Raw genomic sequence first — 16687 nt, 5'->3', positions numbered from 1 at the left:
ACCTAATAAGCCTGGCAAGAGAAACTGAGGCACTGGCCTGCTGGCTAGTATGAATGTGCTGAGCACAGGGGCAAATTAGGAAGGGGCAGCTAAGAAGCACACACCCTGCAGCTTACAGCACACAGCACACACCCAGCGGATCTGTGATCAGGAGGCAACCTCATTATATGGCGGAAAGAGGGACAGGGCAAGGGGGGCAGCACCCCCACCCCACCCACTTTCAGGTTACCTCTTGCTTCATTGACAGTGACCAGAGGCTGATCACCGGCAGTCAGCACAGCCTGCAGAGCTCGTGGACAGCAGCCAGAAGCCAATCACCACCCACCAGCATCCCCTAACCCAGCCCCTAACCCGCTAAGGGAATTGGATCACCCAGTAGAGTTCCCCTGCTGTGTATCAAGCATGCCAATCAGGGCACACCTGGAGTCCTGTACCCCCATAAATCACGGACCCCATGGTAGAACTTTGCATTTTCCCCCTTTGCCTGCATCCCTGTAGGTATACTTTCCTTCTCTTTCCTCAACCCCATTAAATTCTTTGCTTGCCTGATTAATGTGTGGCTTGTCCTTGAATTCTTTTTTGAGAAGAAGCTGAGAACCTAGATACTGGTTCTGATCACACTTCAAGACATTGACCCCACATAAGCAGGGGGACCAATGGTGTGCCCTGGTGTGCTCCTCAGTGTCCACCTCCACAACCAGCACAGGCTGTCACACAGCAGGTCCTCAGTAAACACTTGAATGAATGAAAGCCCTTGGCTTGTTAATTTTTTGGTTCTATTTTTCTTTATTAAAAAGACATGGAAAAACATTTGGGTCCTTACTGAAAATGGAATTTTTCTTGTTTCCATTTCATTATTGTTGATGCAGACATTACACTTCTCTGTTAGGACATGATACTTTATTCTGATTAAAGAAGGATCGTTCTTTGTTCCAAACACAACAGTCTTGGATACACTTTCAGGAAAATTGGCTATGCTCTCCCTAAATCAGTTCCTTGTTTCCATTGCTTAAGGCAGAATTCTGAGTGAGATAAAACCTGGGGTTGGACTAAGGTGACATTCTCACCTTGTGTAGGTAAAAGGCTCATGAGGAAGTAGGTGCATCAGCATTTTGAACTTCTAACTAGTTCTAGTAAAAGAGGTTAGAAGACTTGCTTCCTCCCGGCGTCAGCAGCACTCTGTCCGGCTGACAATTCTCAGGTTGCTGGACTTTTTATCTTTTGGAGATGCCCTCTCCTTTGTCTTGCAGCTTCCATAGACTTCCAGATTCTAGCTCCTCCCCTTGGCTTTTGCTTGTTTATCTCTTATAGCCATTGTGTGCATGCACAGGGAACACTATGCAGAATTCTGGAGACAAGCCTCTGCAGCGTTCCTCCTCCATAAACTTCCACTGCTCTCAGTCTCCTGAAGCTCCCATCCCACTTGGCCCTTGCCTGAGCTCAGTGAGACTGTCATGCCCCATTTGAAAAGCCCCTTCTTGCATGACCTCATCCAGAAAGAGCCTCCAGGAAGAAACGCAGGGGGTTGGAAGGCTTCCTTGTCTCAGTTTTGCTCTGCCTGTTCAATATCTAAAAACAATTATTTCATGTATTTTGTCTAGTTCCCTCATTGCTCACAGCAAAAGGGCTAGTTGAATTATTCCGCCATAACCAGAAGTGGTAATTTTGTCTTTGATGATACCTTTTCTTGAACAGAAACTTAATTCTATGGTATTCATGTTTATCAATCTTTTACTTTAGGGATTCTTCGATTTTTTTTTTAAATCAATCTTAGAAACTCCTCTTCTGTGCCAGGATTGAAATAACACTTTGCTATATTCTAGTTCCTATATTTGTTTATTTTTACCTTTATATGGTTAATCACCTGGAATTTGTTTTTGAGACTATTGTGAGATAGTCATCTACTTTTGCTCAAATATTAAATCATAACCTGTTCTTCAGTCATTTGGAAAGCCAAGTGTTAGAGGTTTGCAGTAATTAACAAGCTGTAGCTCAGTTACCATCATATGCACTGGGGAAAGGCTACCCCTCCCTCATAAGCCTATATGTCTAAGGATATTGCACTTTCCTGCAGTTTAAACAAAGAAACCAGGTAGAGGCAGGAGTAAAGGGAGACAGAGATCTTGGCTGTGTGCATATCAGAGGGAGATGAAAACATTCAGTGCCTGCATGTCAAAGGGAGATAAAGAAACCCTTTACTCCCTACAGATCTAAGAAACAGCCAGTCCTCCAGCTTTCCAAGAAAACTTAACTCCCTATCCCACTACCCTCTAGCCATACAAGGGAAATTTTTCACCTCTAGGGCTCCCCATTGGCCCCTGCACCTCACTGGGTCCTTCAACCCTCTACCACTGACCATCATTTTCCCACCTAGGAAAGTTCTGTGTCAATTCAAAAATTCAATTCCCCCCCTTCCAGGAGTGGGCTAAAGTCTCTCTTCAGACCCCCACCATGGTGGTTTTGGGGCTGAAGTCTGTTCTTCAGACCCCCTCCAATGGGAGAGCTCCTCAATATATTCTCTACCTGTGGTCATATCAGTCTCTGTGTCCCAGTGCGACGGTTTGCTCGGTCGGTAGAGGTGGGGTCCGGCTGCGGACGAGGGGTCGGTCCAGCTCTGGACGAGGGGTTGGTCCCACTTGGGACGAAGGGTCGGTCCCACTTGGGACGAGGGGTCGGTCCAGCAGCAGACGAGGGATCGGTCTCACAAGGGGTTGTGCGGTTCGGCTGACGGGGTCGCCCGGCAAAGCCGGCGACGAAGGGGTCGCCCGGAGAAGCAGGCAACGAACTGGGGACAAGGGAGGCCAGGCCCTTGTCGGGGGCTCTCAGGACTGGAGGGCGCACGGCAGAAGAACTACCGCGGAGACAAGGTAAACACGCAAGTCCACTTTATTGAGGGAGAGGCAACAGTTTTATAGGGGCTGGGGAAGGCTGATTGGTCGAAGCCACACCCTGTTCTGATTGGTTGCCAGTGAAAGGTCAGTGGGCGGTACTGGACGGGGGAGGGGTGGTGGTTAGGGATTGGCTGTCGCTGTTGCTGGGGGAAGGGGCAGGGTTTAGGGATTGGTGGCTGCTGTTGCTGGGGTGGAGGGCAGACTTGAGTTTCCCGCCCACGCCTGGCTGTTGCTGCTGTCGGGGGAAGGGAAAAGGGCAGACTGGATCTTTCTGCCCACGCCTGGCTGTTGCTGCTGTCGGGGGAGGGGAAAAGGTAAGACTGGAATCTTCCGCCCTGGGCCTGCGCAGGGAGAAAGAAGAAGAAGGGTACTGCCCCACAAGGCATTGTGTGGCGCTATCCGGGAGGAGGGGCGGCCGCGGAAGCATGGCTGCCGAGAAGGGGAGACCCGAGGGCACTCTGCGCCCATGCCGAGCTTCCTTCAGGGGTGGCGGTGAGTCCGACCAGCCACCCTATTATGGGGGCAGCGGCTTGGCCTGCCGCGGCTGCTCCCCCGCCAGGCCAGCAAACCACACTTCAGCCTGAGGGGTGACCGCATCCCAGTGAGTACTGTTTTTCTCCAACACCAACTCTATCTAATATGAAATGTATGAGCTTGTTTCTGGATTCTTGACTGCATTTCACTGAGCTCATTTTTCCTTTATTGGAACCACACTGTTTTCATTGTTATATCTTTATGTTTTGTTATCACCTGGGGCAAGCCCCTCTGGCTTTTTCCAAAATTTCTAGCTCTGTTTTTGGCCAGGTCTTGGTGACTGCTGAATTTCACTGAAGGGCCACAGGTGGCTGGCTGGAACCTTACTACATGTGATCCTTTCTCGTTCCTCTCAAGCCTGTCAGTTTCATCACAAAGGTGTACTCCAGTCTTTTGCTAGAAAGATAGAAGCTCAGCTGCCAGTCTTCTACTGGCCTAGTGGAGATGCGGCATTTTACTGTTTGGTATAGAGATGTCTCCAGAATCCCTCTGCTTTCAGCCTGGCTGTACAAACCTCTCCTGGTATAAACCTCCTTTCTCTTCTGTAAGGGACTAATGCCTGGTTACGGGAGGTAGAGGAGTGAATGGGTATGTCTCAATGGTCTCCATAAAACCCTTATAAACAGTTTTCCTGTTTTCAGCCTACCCTGCCTTTAGAGGTAATGGATACTTGTGAATTGTGAGCTTGCCAGTGTTCTATAGCATGGATTGTCCCACTTTTTACTCACTCCCCCCATTACTGCTAAATCACTTACCATTCATTTACCCATTGCTAGCCTCCAAACTTTTGTTGCCATTTCTTGTCTTCTGTTAATTCCCCTTCCTTTGTCTTCATCCTTATGGGCTATTCTCTTCTTTATTCCTTTACTGCCATTATAATTGTTTCTGGGAGGAAGCAGCTACGAATGGATATATTTAATCTAGCCCTTTTAACTGGAAGTTCATGATATTTTCTAATAAGATATTAGGATACTAGGGAATGGCATTGAATTTTGTCTATCTCATATGTAGCCACTTTAACCAATATAGACATCATAAATCTTATTCATTCTCATATTTGTTTCTAGTTAATTGCATTGAGTTTTCTGTGTAAATGAAATTCTATGCCAATAACGATAACCATTATTGTTCTTTTCCAGAATTTAGACCTTTTCCTTTTCCTTTTGTTGTTGCATTGGTAAAGCTTCCAGAACAGTGTTGCCTGGAAGGAGTGATAGCAGACCTTCCTGTCTCCTTCTTTCCACTAATGTGACTGTTTCTGGTTTTGCACTATTGTTTATTGCTTGTTGTTGGTTTTGGATAATTACCCCTTATAAAGTAAAGAAAATTCCCTTCAGTTCCAAATCAACAAGAGTGTATTTTTAAAATTAGGATTGAATGTTGAATTGTACAAGTGGTTTTTCAATGTTTATCAAAATACTCATCATTATCCCTTACTCTGTGAACATATTGATCACATTAATAGTTTCCTAATGATGAATTGTCCTTGCGTTTCTTGAGTAGCAACCTCTTTGGTTATGGTATATTATTCTCTTAGTATGTTGCTGGATTTGAATTCCTGATAGTTTAGTCACTGTTTTCTTTTCTTTTTTTTTTTTTCATTTACTGTTGTAGAAGTGGAGAGACATTCAATTATTTGCATATAGAAAGGCCAGGACTCTGGAATGATCTTAGGAAGGAAACAGATTTCAGTAAGGCCAGCAGGACTCAGGACTTGTCTGTTCAATACCTGAGCTGAAACAAGATTTTCAAGTTCCTTTTGCACAGGGTGGGGAGTCACATGGTGATTTTATGAAAAAAAATGCCTTTCATTTTTAAGTGTTTGCCTGAGTACCAGATAGGTTTTGAGTTAGCATAAAGGTTTTGAATTAACATATAGCCCAAATTCCCTCTGGATGCAACTTTGAATACACATCCTTTCTGAACATTCAAAGTCTAAAGAGCCTATATTACTTAATTGAATTTCTAGGCACAGTTGGATACAGAATTAGATAATTTTGAATTCAAGCACAGGCTATATTTTATTTCCCCTTGAAGCAAAGTTTAATTTTATTTACGATTCGGCATCCCTATTTTGAGAATCTCTCTGGACTGACTGGTATGTATATAGAGTTTGCATTGCTAAATTGTTTCCCAGGACTGGAGTGGTTGCCATGATTATCAAGGGCAGGGCTGCACCTTCTCACTGTCCCTCAGGCTCAACTTAGTCTTATCTACAAAGAGATAAACAGCCTCCTACCCATAGCCTGGGGGCCACTGGCATTTACCTGCATTTCCTGTGGCTCCAGATCCATCAATTAATTTTATTTTACCCTTAAAGGGTTTATACTTTTGTCTTAAAGAGGTGATGAAGGGCGATGCTCACTTTCTGTAACTACTTCCTGCTGGCCTTGGCTTGTAGTCATTCCGTAATGTAAGAAACAAAGATTAGATTAGTTTTCACATAAAGGAAGAAAATATTTTTTAATGTAACCTGGCAGCCTACTGCCTCAGTCTCCCACTCCCATGTTAAGCAGGAAGAATGGAAATCAGCTGAAGCCAGTGCTATAGGCAGTCAAAAAATGACCAAGAAAGAGCTAAGAGAATACCAATTCAGCACTAAATTCCATTCCTTATTTGGCAAAGAGGAGCAGGTAAAAACTAAAATGGTTGGAATATGATGACGGAAGCGGTGAATCACAAACTTTTGCGCGGGCAAGTTAGATCTTCTCGGATAGGCTGTCACTTCTGAAGTATCCAATCTGAAGAAACAGAGGAAGGGCTTGCGTGCTAGGCTTAGGGCTATAAATTGTGACATTTTTGTTTGCTTGGTGCGCCAGCCACGTTTTCTGGTTGTGTGCCCCTTCTTGCAAGATTGAGAATAACTCTTTTCTTCTCCACAATCGGGTGAGCCTTATTTTCTTCCAGAAGAAGATTTTTTTCCAACAGGTTTGGGACCTCATCTGGGATTCTGAGCCTTCAGAGAGCATACCCCTGGGGTGGACGATGAGAAGGCGTGCCCCGCTGTTTAAGTGGTCTTGGACTCCACCGGCAGGGGCCCCACCTCTTGCAGCCAAAAGGCCCGAGAACAGACGCTTAGATCTGCCAATTGTGGACCAGAAAAAGGGAAGGGAAAATCTGCCTCTCGTTGGCCAGGTGACTCCATGCATGGACCAGGTAAGAAGAAAGGCTATTTAGTATTACCTTAGTGGATGGGACTTCTAATGAGTTGGAGGCTCACTGTGTGTGCCTGAGAATTGTGACATACGGCGGGAAGTGAGTGCAGAGTCCCGATTCGCATTTCCCTTCTCCCTTGAGGGAAAGGGCCAGAGATGGACAAAGCAAAAGATTCAAAAGAAAGAGACCCAGACAAGATTCAGAATGGGAAATAGAGGCAGTCGGTCAACTGGGAAAAAGCAGAAGGGGGTATGTGTAAGATCCCCCAAAGACATTCCTCCAGATACTCCACTAGGGAGGATGTTAAGGCATTGGACCGATAGTGATTGGACCAAGGGAAAAGACAAGAAGAAAATGATTCAATACTGCTGTTGTATCTGGACCAAGGAAAGTATTTTACTACCTGGTGTATTCTGGCCAAAATATGGGTTAGATGAGGATTGGCTTTGTGCTGACCTTGTACTGTATGTTAATGGAAAAACACCCTTCTCCAAAGAAGAGTCTGACTATGCTATGTGCTGGTAAAAGGGAAAGGGGGCCACTTTCTATTCTGTGAAAGCTGGAAATCCAGGCTCCAAGACTAAGCTTGCAGAAACTAAGGCTGCAGAAACTAAGGTGGCAGAAACAAAAGCTGTAGAAACTAAAGCCTGGGACCCCCTGTCTAATCTCCCTCCTCCTCATGTTCCGCCTCCCCTCCCAGGAAAAGGGTCATTAGACATGGAGGGCCCAATAGAACCCATTCTAAACCCTTGGGAACTGGAGAATCAAGCAGGGTCAACAGCCGCACCGGTTACAACCCACCAACAGCTGAGGAAAGAACTGGAAGAGTGTAAGAAAGATATACACAGTTTTCCATTTGCCAGAGTATCTGAGGAGAAGAGAGTGAAAAAACAAAACTCCATTCAGCCGTTGTATCCGCTGAGAGAAGTCCCAATGGGGCCAGGGGAGATTGGCTATGTCAATGCCCCAGTGACAAGTACTGAAGTAAGGAACTTCAAGGAGGAGATGAAATCCCTAATGGAAGATCCAGTGGGGCTGGCTGAACAAGTAGATCAATTCCTGGGTCCTAGATTATACACGTGGCCTGAACTTATGTCCATACTGAATATCCTCTTTATGGGAGAAGAAAGAGGAATGGTGTGGAGGGCAGCTATGAAGGAGTGGGACAGGCAGCATCCACCTGGACAGGGGGTAATGGCAACAGAACAGAAGTTCCCAAACACAGACCCTAATTGGGATCATAATGACCTGGGCGACAGAACACAAATGAAAGATTTTAGAGACCTCATTATACAGGGGATCAAATTGGCCGTTCCCAAATCTCAAAACTTGAAGCAGGCCTTTGAAGTAGCCCAGGAGAAGGATGAAATGCCCTCTGCTTACCTGCAACGATTGAAGGACCAAGTGAGGAAATATTCAGGGATGGACCCTGATGATCCTGTGGCTCAGGGAATGTTAAAAGTCAGCTATGTAAAAGGGTCTTGGCCTGACATTCAGAAGAAGATTCAGAAAAAAGAAGGATGGATGGATAAGCCATTGGAAGAGTTATTGAGAGAGTCCCAGAAAGTGTTTGTAAGGAGAGAGAAGGAAAAGCAGAAACAGAAAGCAAAGGTCGTGATTAGTAGTCGATCAAATGGTAAGTAAAAGACTGGAGATGGGTCAGGGAGGGAATAGGCAGAGGCAAGATAAAGATGCAACTTGGTCTTATTTAGATAAGGGGACAAGGAGAATGCAAGGCTCTGCAGGGTGCTCTGACTGGGAGGATGGGTCATTTCAAAAGGGAATGCCGGAGTTTAATGAAAGAGATTCTGGTAATTCCCCTAATGAATTTTGAGGATTCAGGAGGTCTGATGCTCCTCACTTCTAAAGCCCACTGGGAGCCTTTAGTAAATCTAACGGTGGGCCCATATCATTAAAAAATTACATTTCTAGTGGACACTGGCACAGCCTGATCCTTCTCTCCCCAGAGGAACCAAATTCTCTGGAAGTTCCCTTACAGTCTCATGGGTAAAGGAGAAGGATTTGAGGTCCCCATTCTTTCTCCCACTAATATTTGTTAGGCAGACAATCAAACTGTAAGCCCTTTGTTGTACATCCCAACCAGGTAGAAACATGGAGAGACCCATCATTTCCTATCTTTGTGAATGAAACACATGTGTTTCCTGGGCCTATAGATGACAGACTACCCTTAAAACCTGATGAAGAAGGGAGGAAATATATAATCTTTTTTTTTTTAAAGATTTATTTTTATTTATTTAATTCCCCTCCCCTCCCGCCCGTTGTCTGTTTTCTGTGTCTTTTTGCTGTGTCTTGTTTCTTTGTCCGCTTCTGTTGTCGTCAGTGGCAGGGGAAGTGTGGGCGGGGCCATTCCTCGGCAGGCTGCTCCCTCCTTCACGCTGGGTGGCTCTCCTTATGGGTGCACTCCTTGCGCATGGGTGCACTCCTTGCGCGTGGGGCTCCCCTATGCGGGGACACCCCTGCATGGCACGGCACTCCTTGCGCACGCATCAGCACTGCACATGGGCCAGCTCCACACGGGTCAAGGAGGCCCAGGGCTTGAACTGCGGACCTCCCATGTGGTAGACGGATGCCCTAACCACTGGGCCAAAGTCCGTTTCCCGAAATATATAATCTTATCCTTCCTTTTGATCATACACCATTATATATTGGAAAAAGTCACCCTTGCATGCAAACAAAAAATTGGACTATGGTTACCATGACAAATAATGGTACAAAATTATTCATAACTTTGTTTCCTTCACATAATTCTTCAGTAACTGAAAAGCAAAATTATAATTGTCCACCCGAAAAACCTGAAAAGAGGGATGGCAGGAATGCCATATAGGAAGAGGATCTGTCATTTTTAATGATTCCTATTGAATAGTGAGGGAAAGTGCTTCTATGGAGACCCCCAATGAATATAATGATAGATTTATATGGTATGGACTTAACAAGGGTCAAGAAGTTAGACAAGTGCAATGTCCTTTTTCGGAATCTCTATTCTTGGGTGAACAAGTGGTATATACTAACAATTTCACTGTTTGGAAATGTAAAGGAAAATGGTTACCAACCCCTTGAATTAATGACACCTATAGTCTTAATATACATAAAAACTTGTGGAAAGTATTTCTTGGAATTGCCCCTGCTTATGAATGGATTGATAATTACAGTCAAACAGGTTAATATCTACAATTAAATCAAATCTATCCATTGAAAGCATGTGTTAGGGATCCTTTCATATTCATTATTGGAAAAATAACTATAAAAGATAATGCCTTGTTTTATAAAAATGGTGCCTTGTATACATGTCTTTCAGAAAGTGTGTTGCAAAATTGAGACACCGTCACAACAGCCAGAAGACGATGAGGTATATGGATTCCCATGCAAATTAACCGAATATGGCAGTCATCACGTGAAAGTCAGCTATTGCTACACATGGCGCAAGAAATCATGAAATGGATGAAAAGATTTATTGGACTCCTAATAATTAGTATAATGGGACTAATTGGAATCATCAGAGCTGCTGCAACTGCTGCTGTCGCTTTGCATGAGACTGTTCAGACTCAACAATATGTGCACGATTGGCAGAAAAATGCTACTGATTTGTGGCATAGCCAAGAACACATTGATGAACAGTTAAATAATCGGGTTAATGATTTAGAAATAGCTGTTTTGCATATTGGAGATAAATTGTATAATTTAAACTTGTTAACGGGATTGAAATGTGATTGGAATGAAAGCCACTTTTGTATTACTCCTCTTGCCTGTAATTCATCTGATATAGAAAAAAAGAGTAATCATTTGCTAGGCCAGAAAAGTAATATCTCTCAGGAAATAATTGAATTACAAAGAAAAATATTAGAAATGTCTCCAAATCAAATTCATGTAGCCTATATCAAGGATATTTTCTCAGATATGCTTCACATATTACAAAATTTAACCCAGTTACTTGGTGGAAATCACAGCATTTCCTGTTAGCTTTTGGAATAGGGTTAATCATATTTGTTTTGTTGCTCATGATTCTTGCCTGTGCTGGATACTGCTTTCAAAGAACATTGCAAAGCATAAGAGCCAAGGGACATGCGAATAATCTGGTGCTAGCAAAAGCACTTCAATCACTTCCCCTAGTCGAAGAGCTTGGCTGGTAGTCAATGATGGGTAAGACTCTCAGAGGAGGGCAACCTAAGACAGGCACAGTCACCTCGACTAAAACAAAAAGGGGAGATGTTGGAAACTGAGGCACAGTGGCCTCACAAGGAGAGACGTGCTGTCTCCATGCTAGTGCTGTCTCCATGCTAGTGCTGTCTCCATGGCTATGCTTGCACTCTCAGGAATGCAGTAATTAAGAGTTCCCGGCAAATGGGATGAAGCAGTTAAAGGCAGAAAGAAAAGATGAGCACATACCTTTTGTAGTGAATAGAAAACATAGACTTTGTACCTTCAGATGAGATTTTTAAAAATTCCTTAGACTGTGGCTAATGCTGACAGTTAACTGCATGTTACTGTTTGTTGTCACGTAGGCTATGTGTTGCTCCTTGTTGTCACATAGGCTACATGTACCTGCTTGTTGTCACGTAGATTGGGGTATATAGAGGGCTCCTTGTAAACAATAAAGTTGTCTGATGAGTCTCTACCCGCAGATCCCCTGATCGCAGCTCTCTTGTTCTTTCTTTCTTTTTCTTTCTTTCTTTCTCTTTCTTTCACTCTCCTTTTTCTCTTTCTTTCATTCCTGATAGACTTCAGGTCCAAATCTCCAACAATCCCCAAAGAAATTGGAATCACTGTATTCTCTGAAAAGGAAGTAAAATAACTAGAACAACTGGGGCATCGTTAGATAGCCAAGGGAAGTGCTCCTCCCAGACAACCAGCAGTTGCTGAATAAGCAAATAATGAGGGAATTACTAGCAGTTTTACACGAAGGTAGCCACTGGGGAGTAGAGGGCATGTATGACCACATCCTCAAGCATTTTGGGTGTATGGGCCTTTCTACTATAGCCACACAAGTAAGTGAACCATGCCTAATCTGTCAGAAAGTTAATAAGAAAGTTTTAAGGTAGCAAGTGCCAGGGGGTAGAGAGCCTGGCCTCAGACCATTCCAGAGCATTCAGGTTGATTATACTCAATTGGCCCATGTAGGTAGACTAAAGTATGTTCTGGTAATTGTGGATTATGTGACAGGGTGAGTAGAAGCATACCGTCTTGCTTTAGCTTCAGCATCAGGGACTTCAAAAATTATCCTTGAAGAAAGCATTCCTGGATATGGGTTAGTAGAAAACATAGATTCAGACAATGGTACATCCAGAGTGTTGCAAAATATTATGCAGGGTCTAGGTGTCACATGGAATTTCCATACACCCTGCACCCACCATCCTCAGGGAAAGTGGAAAGAATGAACCAAACCTTAAGAAAACATCTCTCTAAGTTGGTCTTAGAAACCAAATTACCATGGGTTAAATGTTTACCTGTAGGTCTGTTAAGAATCCAAACTGCCCCTAGGAGGGAACTGGGAATTTCTCCTTATGAAATGCTTTCTGGTCTGCCCTTCCCTGGGAAGCCTGGAGAACTCCCCTCCTTTGAGTTGAAGGATCTCTTTCTTCAAAATTATATACTGTCCTTGTCTTCTACTTTGTCATCCCTCAGACATCAGGGTTTGCTGGCTCAGACTGCCTCTTGAATTTGCAGTCCACCAACAGCAACCTGGCAGCTGGGTCCTAATCAAGTCGTGGAAAGAGTCCAAACTCCAAACGACCTGGGAAGGACCTTATCAAGTCTTGCTGACAACTGAAACAGCAGGCCTAATGGCAGAAAAAGGCTGGACTCCTTACACTCGAGTAAAGGGACCAGTACCTCAACTGGACAATAAGTTCCCAACAACTTCGCCTCAGTCTTGGAAAATAATTTCTGCCCCAGGTCCCTTAAAGATCACACTGAAAAAACAATGACTGGGGGCCGGTGGGAAGGGAATTGAGGTGTGTATTGTCCTAGTCAACAATGGCCCCCGTCCTATCAGACTACCAAAGGAGAAACTCAGACCTCAATTTACAAGTGAAAATAATCTTACTAGCCATGATATTTCATTTTTCTTTTCTTTTTTTCTCTTTTTTTTCTATTTTTTTTAAATTGATTTTGTAATAATATTACATTAAAAATATATATGTGAGGTCCCATTCAACCCCACCCCCCACACCACCTCTCCCCCCCCCCCAGCAACACTCGTTCCCATCATCATGACACATCCATTGGATTTGGTAAGTACATCTTTGGTCACCTCTGCACCTCATAGTCAATGGTCCACATCATGGCCCATACTCTCCTCCATTCCATCCAGTGGGCCCTGTGAGGATTTACAATGTCTGGTGATTGCCTCTGAAGCACCATCCAGGGCAGCTCCATGTCCCAAAGACGCCTCTACCTCTCATCTCTTCCTGCCTTTCCCCATACCCATCAGCCACCATGTCCACTTTTCCCAATCCAATGCCACCCCTTCTATGTGGACATTGGATTGGTTGTGTCCATTGCACCTCTATGTCAAGAGGAGGCTCAGATTCCACATGGATGTTGGATGCAATCCTCCCACTTTCAGTTGTAATCACTCTCGGCTCCATGGTGTGGTGGTTGTCCTTCTTCAACTCCATCTTAGCTGAGTGTGATAAGTCCAATAAATCATATTGTAGGTGACTAGCCATGATATTTCAAACCCAAGAAGCAATTAGCCCCATCAAATTAGTTAAAAATGTGACCAAAGGTCTGGAGTCCCAGATGGCGCAGTTTGATGCCTGCCAAGTAATAGACTGTGGGAATTTAGAGCACCAGCGCTGGCTGAGTGGGAAAAATAAATACCTATGCCCAGAGCCATGGAGAATGCCTATTCAAGCCCCTCCTTGCCCCTCCTGGGATGATATATGGTGGACTACCCAGTTTAAGGGATGGACCATGAATATTGGATGGGTCTCACCAAGTTCAAGTCCATTAAAGGCTAAGATTACCTTTTATAAAGGTAACACCCCACCAGACTGCAAAAGCCTTCAGTGCAATCTAGTAGTAGTAACTATTAAAAAAGCAGACAAATTAGAAGCTGGGAGCAGCAGCAGGGACCAAGTTGTCAATAGAGTATATGGAATGGGACCAGATGTTACAGGTAAAGATATGGGAGTCCTTCCTCCCCCTGTAGATATGACATTGACAATGCCCTCTCCACCTAACCCTTCAGAAAGACCACAGGAAAACTCACCAAAGGCCACTTCCTCAATTCAAAATGATCCCAAAGCAGTTAGGATACTTAAGGCAGAAGATTTAAAACAAACCATAGAAATGGAGACAGGATATGGGGACAAAAGTGCGTGGATTGAATGGATCAAATATACAGTCCAGAGTCTAAACAAAAGCAACTCTTATGCTCATGCAACAGGCCAACCCACAGCTTAAATTGTACCCTTTCCGCTTGGTATGGAAAAGCATGAAAATGCTATACCTGGTGAAAATTGTAGTATGTTGTCCGCTCTTCACATCAGTCAAAATTGGATACATCAAGGCCATATCTGCCTCCTATCTGGGCCCAGGAAATCATTCTGCGTGTCTCTCTAGACAGGGGAAAGGATTGCAGGACCTTGGAACTATGGCCTCATATACACAAGTGTGGAATGTAAACAGTGATCGTACTGACAATTTCTTCAGTTTTGTTAGACCACGAGAAGACCTGTGATGGTACTGTGGAAAGGGTGTTCTCTGACCAATACTGCCTGAGAGGTGGGGCAGAACCTGTGCTCTGGTCCGATTGGCTATCCCATTCACCTTGCCATTTGAAAAAGATGCAAGAATATCATCCCACTGAGGGAGCGAGAAAGGAAGTTTCCTTGGTTCTTTTGATGAGTGGATCTATTTAGACAATATAGGAGTTCCTCAAGGAGTCCCAGATGAATTTAAGTCTATAAATCAGGTAGCAGGGGGGTTTGAGTCATTCTTGTTCTGGTGGGTCACCATTAATAAAAATGTAGACTGGATTAATTATATCTATTATAATCAACAGGGATTTATTAATTATACCAGGAATGCAGTTCAGGGAATTGCAGAACAGTTAGGTGCTCCTAGCAGAATGGCATGGGAAAATAGAATGGCCTTAGGTAGGATGCTAGCTGAGAAAGGGGGAGTCTGTGTTATGATTCGAGGTAGTTGCTGTACATTCATCCCCAATAACACTGACTCTGAAAGCTAAAGCTTTACAAGGCCTAACAGCCCTATTTGAGGAATTAGCAGAGAATTCTGGCATTAGTAATTCACTCACAGGATGGCTTGAAAATTGGTTTGGAAAATGGAAAGGGGTTGCCCTGTCCTTCTTAACTTCCCTCATTATCTCAGCTGGGAGGCTTACCACAGTTGGATGCTGTATCATTCCATGTGCATGAGGGCTAGTTCAAAGACTCATTGAAACTGCCCTAACCAAACAAATGCCCATACAGTTTAGGGAAAACAATCTGTATGCCCTTAAAGAAGGAGATTCTTACTATGAAGCGTGTGAGATAGTGCTTAGAAAATTTGAAGATTGGAAATGTGAAAACTAAAAAGAGTTTAAAAGAAAGAGGGGCAATTGGAAGAAATGAAGATGAGTTTAGTTTTCACATAAAGGAAGAAAACATTGATTCCTGTAACCTGGCAGCCTACTGCCTCAGCCTCCCACTCCTGGGTTAAGCAGGAACAAAAGAAACCAGTTTAAGCCAGTCCTATAGGCAGTCAAAAAGATGCCCAAGAAAGAGCCAAGTCAATACCAATTCAGCACTAAATTCCATTCCTTATTTGGCAAAGGGAAGCAGGTAAAAACTAAAATGGTTGGAATGTGATGGGGGAAGCTCTGAATCACAAACTTTTGCATGGGAAAGTTCGATCTTCTCAGATAAGCTGTAACTTCTGAAGTATCCAATCTATGGAGAAACAGAGGAAAGGATTGCATGCCAAGCTTAGGGATATAAATAGTGTCATTTTTCTTTGTTAGGCATGCCAGCCACATTTTCTGGTTGTGCACCCCTTCTTGCAAGACTGAGAATAAATCCTTTTCTTCTCCACAATCAGGCAAGCCTTATTTTCTTCCAGAAGATGATTTCTTTCCAACACTGAACAAGGTGTAAAAAGTTTGTTACTTTATTTCAAATTGAGGAAGATAGATCTGCCATTCTGTATGGATCTGGATAAAGTTTTCATATGGTTAATATGATGTTCATTCTGAAAGAAACAAGCTTAATTAAAATTTTGGATCGCCTGTTTTTTAAAAGAGGACATTGGCTTAACACTAACTTAACAATGCACCTAGCGGTGACTTTCAGCCAGATTTTATTACCACAAGGTTACCTTTTGCCATCAATACCAACCTAGGTTTTTAGTTCCAATGACTTCTAGAACTAGAACTGTTTAGATGTTTCAGTTTGGAAGATGTTTTCTCAAACTTTTTACAATTAATCACAACCTCATAGACTAGCTACCTTACATTTAAATAAACTTATTAGGGAAGTGTACTTGGCCCTGTGGATAGGGCATCTGTCTACCACATGAGGGGGCTGCAGTTCACACCCCGTGCCTCCTTGACCCGTGTGGAGCTGGGCCATGCACAGTGCTGATGCGCACAAGGAGAGTCAAGCACCTCAGGGTTGTCCCCCACATAGGGGAGCCCCATGCAGAAGGAGTGCACCCCGTAAGGAGAGCTGCCCAGTGCTAAAGAAAGTTCAGCCTGCCCCAGAATTGCACTGCACACATGGAGAACTGATGCAGCAAGATGACACAACAAGAAGAAACACAGATTCCCATGCCGCTGACAACAGAAGTGGACAAAGAAGAACAAACAGCAAATAGACACAGAGGACAGATAACTGGGGTAGGGGGTGGAAGGGGAGAGAAATAAATAAATAAATCTTTTTTAAAAAATGCCAAACACAGATTTTGAAGTTGAGGTTTATACCTTTTTTTTCCCTGTAGTTTTAGGACCCTCACTGTTGACTGCATTTATCCAAACCTTCAAAAGGGCTATCAGGTAATTAGAGGTTTATTGTATTCAAGCAATAGCCTCCTTCCTCAGTCCAAGGTATTTTACCCATTTAGAGCTTTAAACATTTCAAAGCATA

At 43.8% G+C, this 16687-nt stretch overlaps 1 long non-coding RNA gene across 1 annotated transcript; it reads left to right on the top strand.

The window, feature by feature from the left end:
* The first annotated feature begins 3597 nt into the window (after positions 1-3597).
* On the top strand, positions 3598-11230 carry LOC131274013 (uncharacterized). Its single transcript, XR_009181213.1, has 2 exons — positions 3598-6581; positions 9898-11230. It is a non-coding gene; the product is annotated as an uncharacterized lncRNA (long non-coding RNA).
* Positions 11231-16687: the final 5457 nt, after the last annotated feature.

This window comes from Dasypus novemcinctus, chromosome 17, assembly GCF_030445035.2.
Source record: "Dasypus novemcinctus isolate mDasNov1 chromosome 17, mDasNov1.1.hap2, whole genome shotgun sequence".
NCBI classification, from domain to species: domain Eukaryota; kingdom Metazoa; phylum Chordata; class Mammalia; order Cingulata; family Dasypodidae; genus Dasypus; species Dasypus novemcinctus.
The sequence above is the reverse complement of the archived record's forward strand: the minus strand, read 5'-3'. Positions and strand labels throughout refer to the sequence as shown.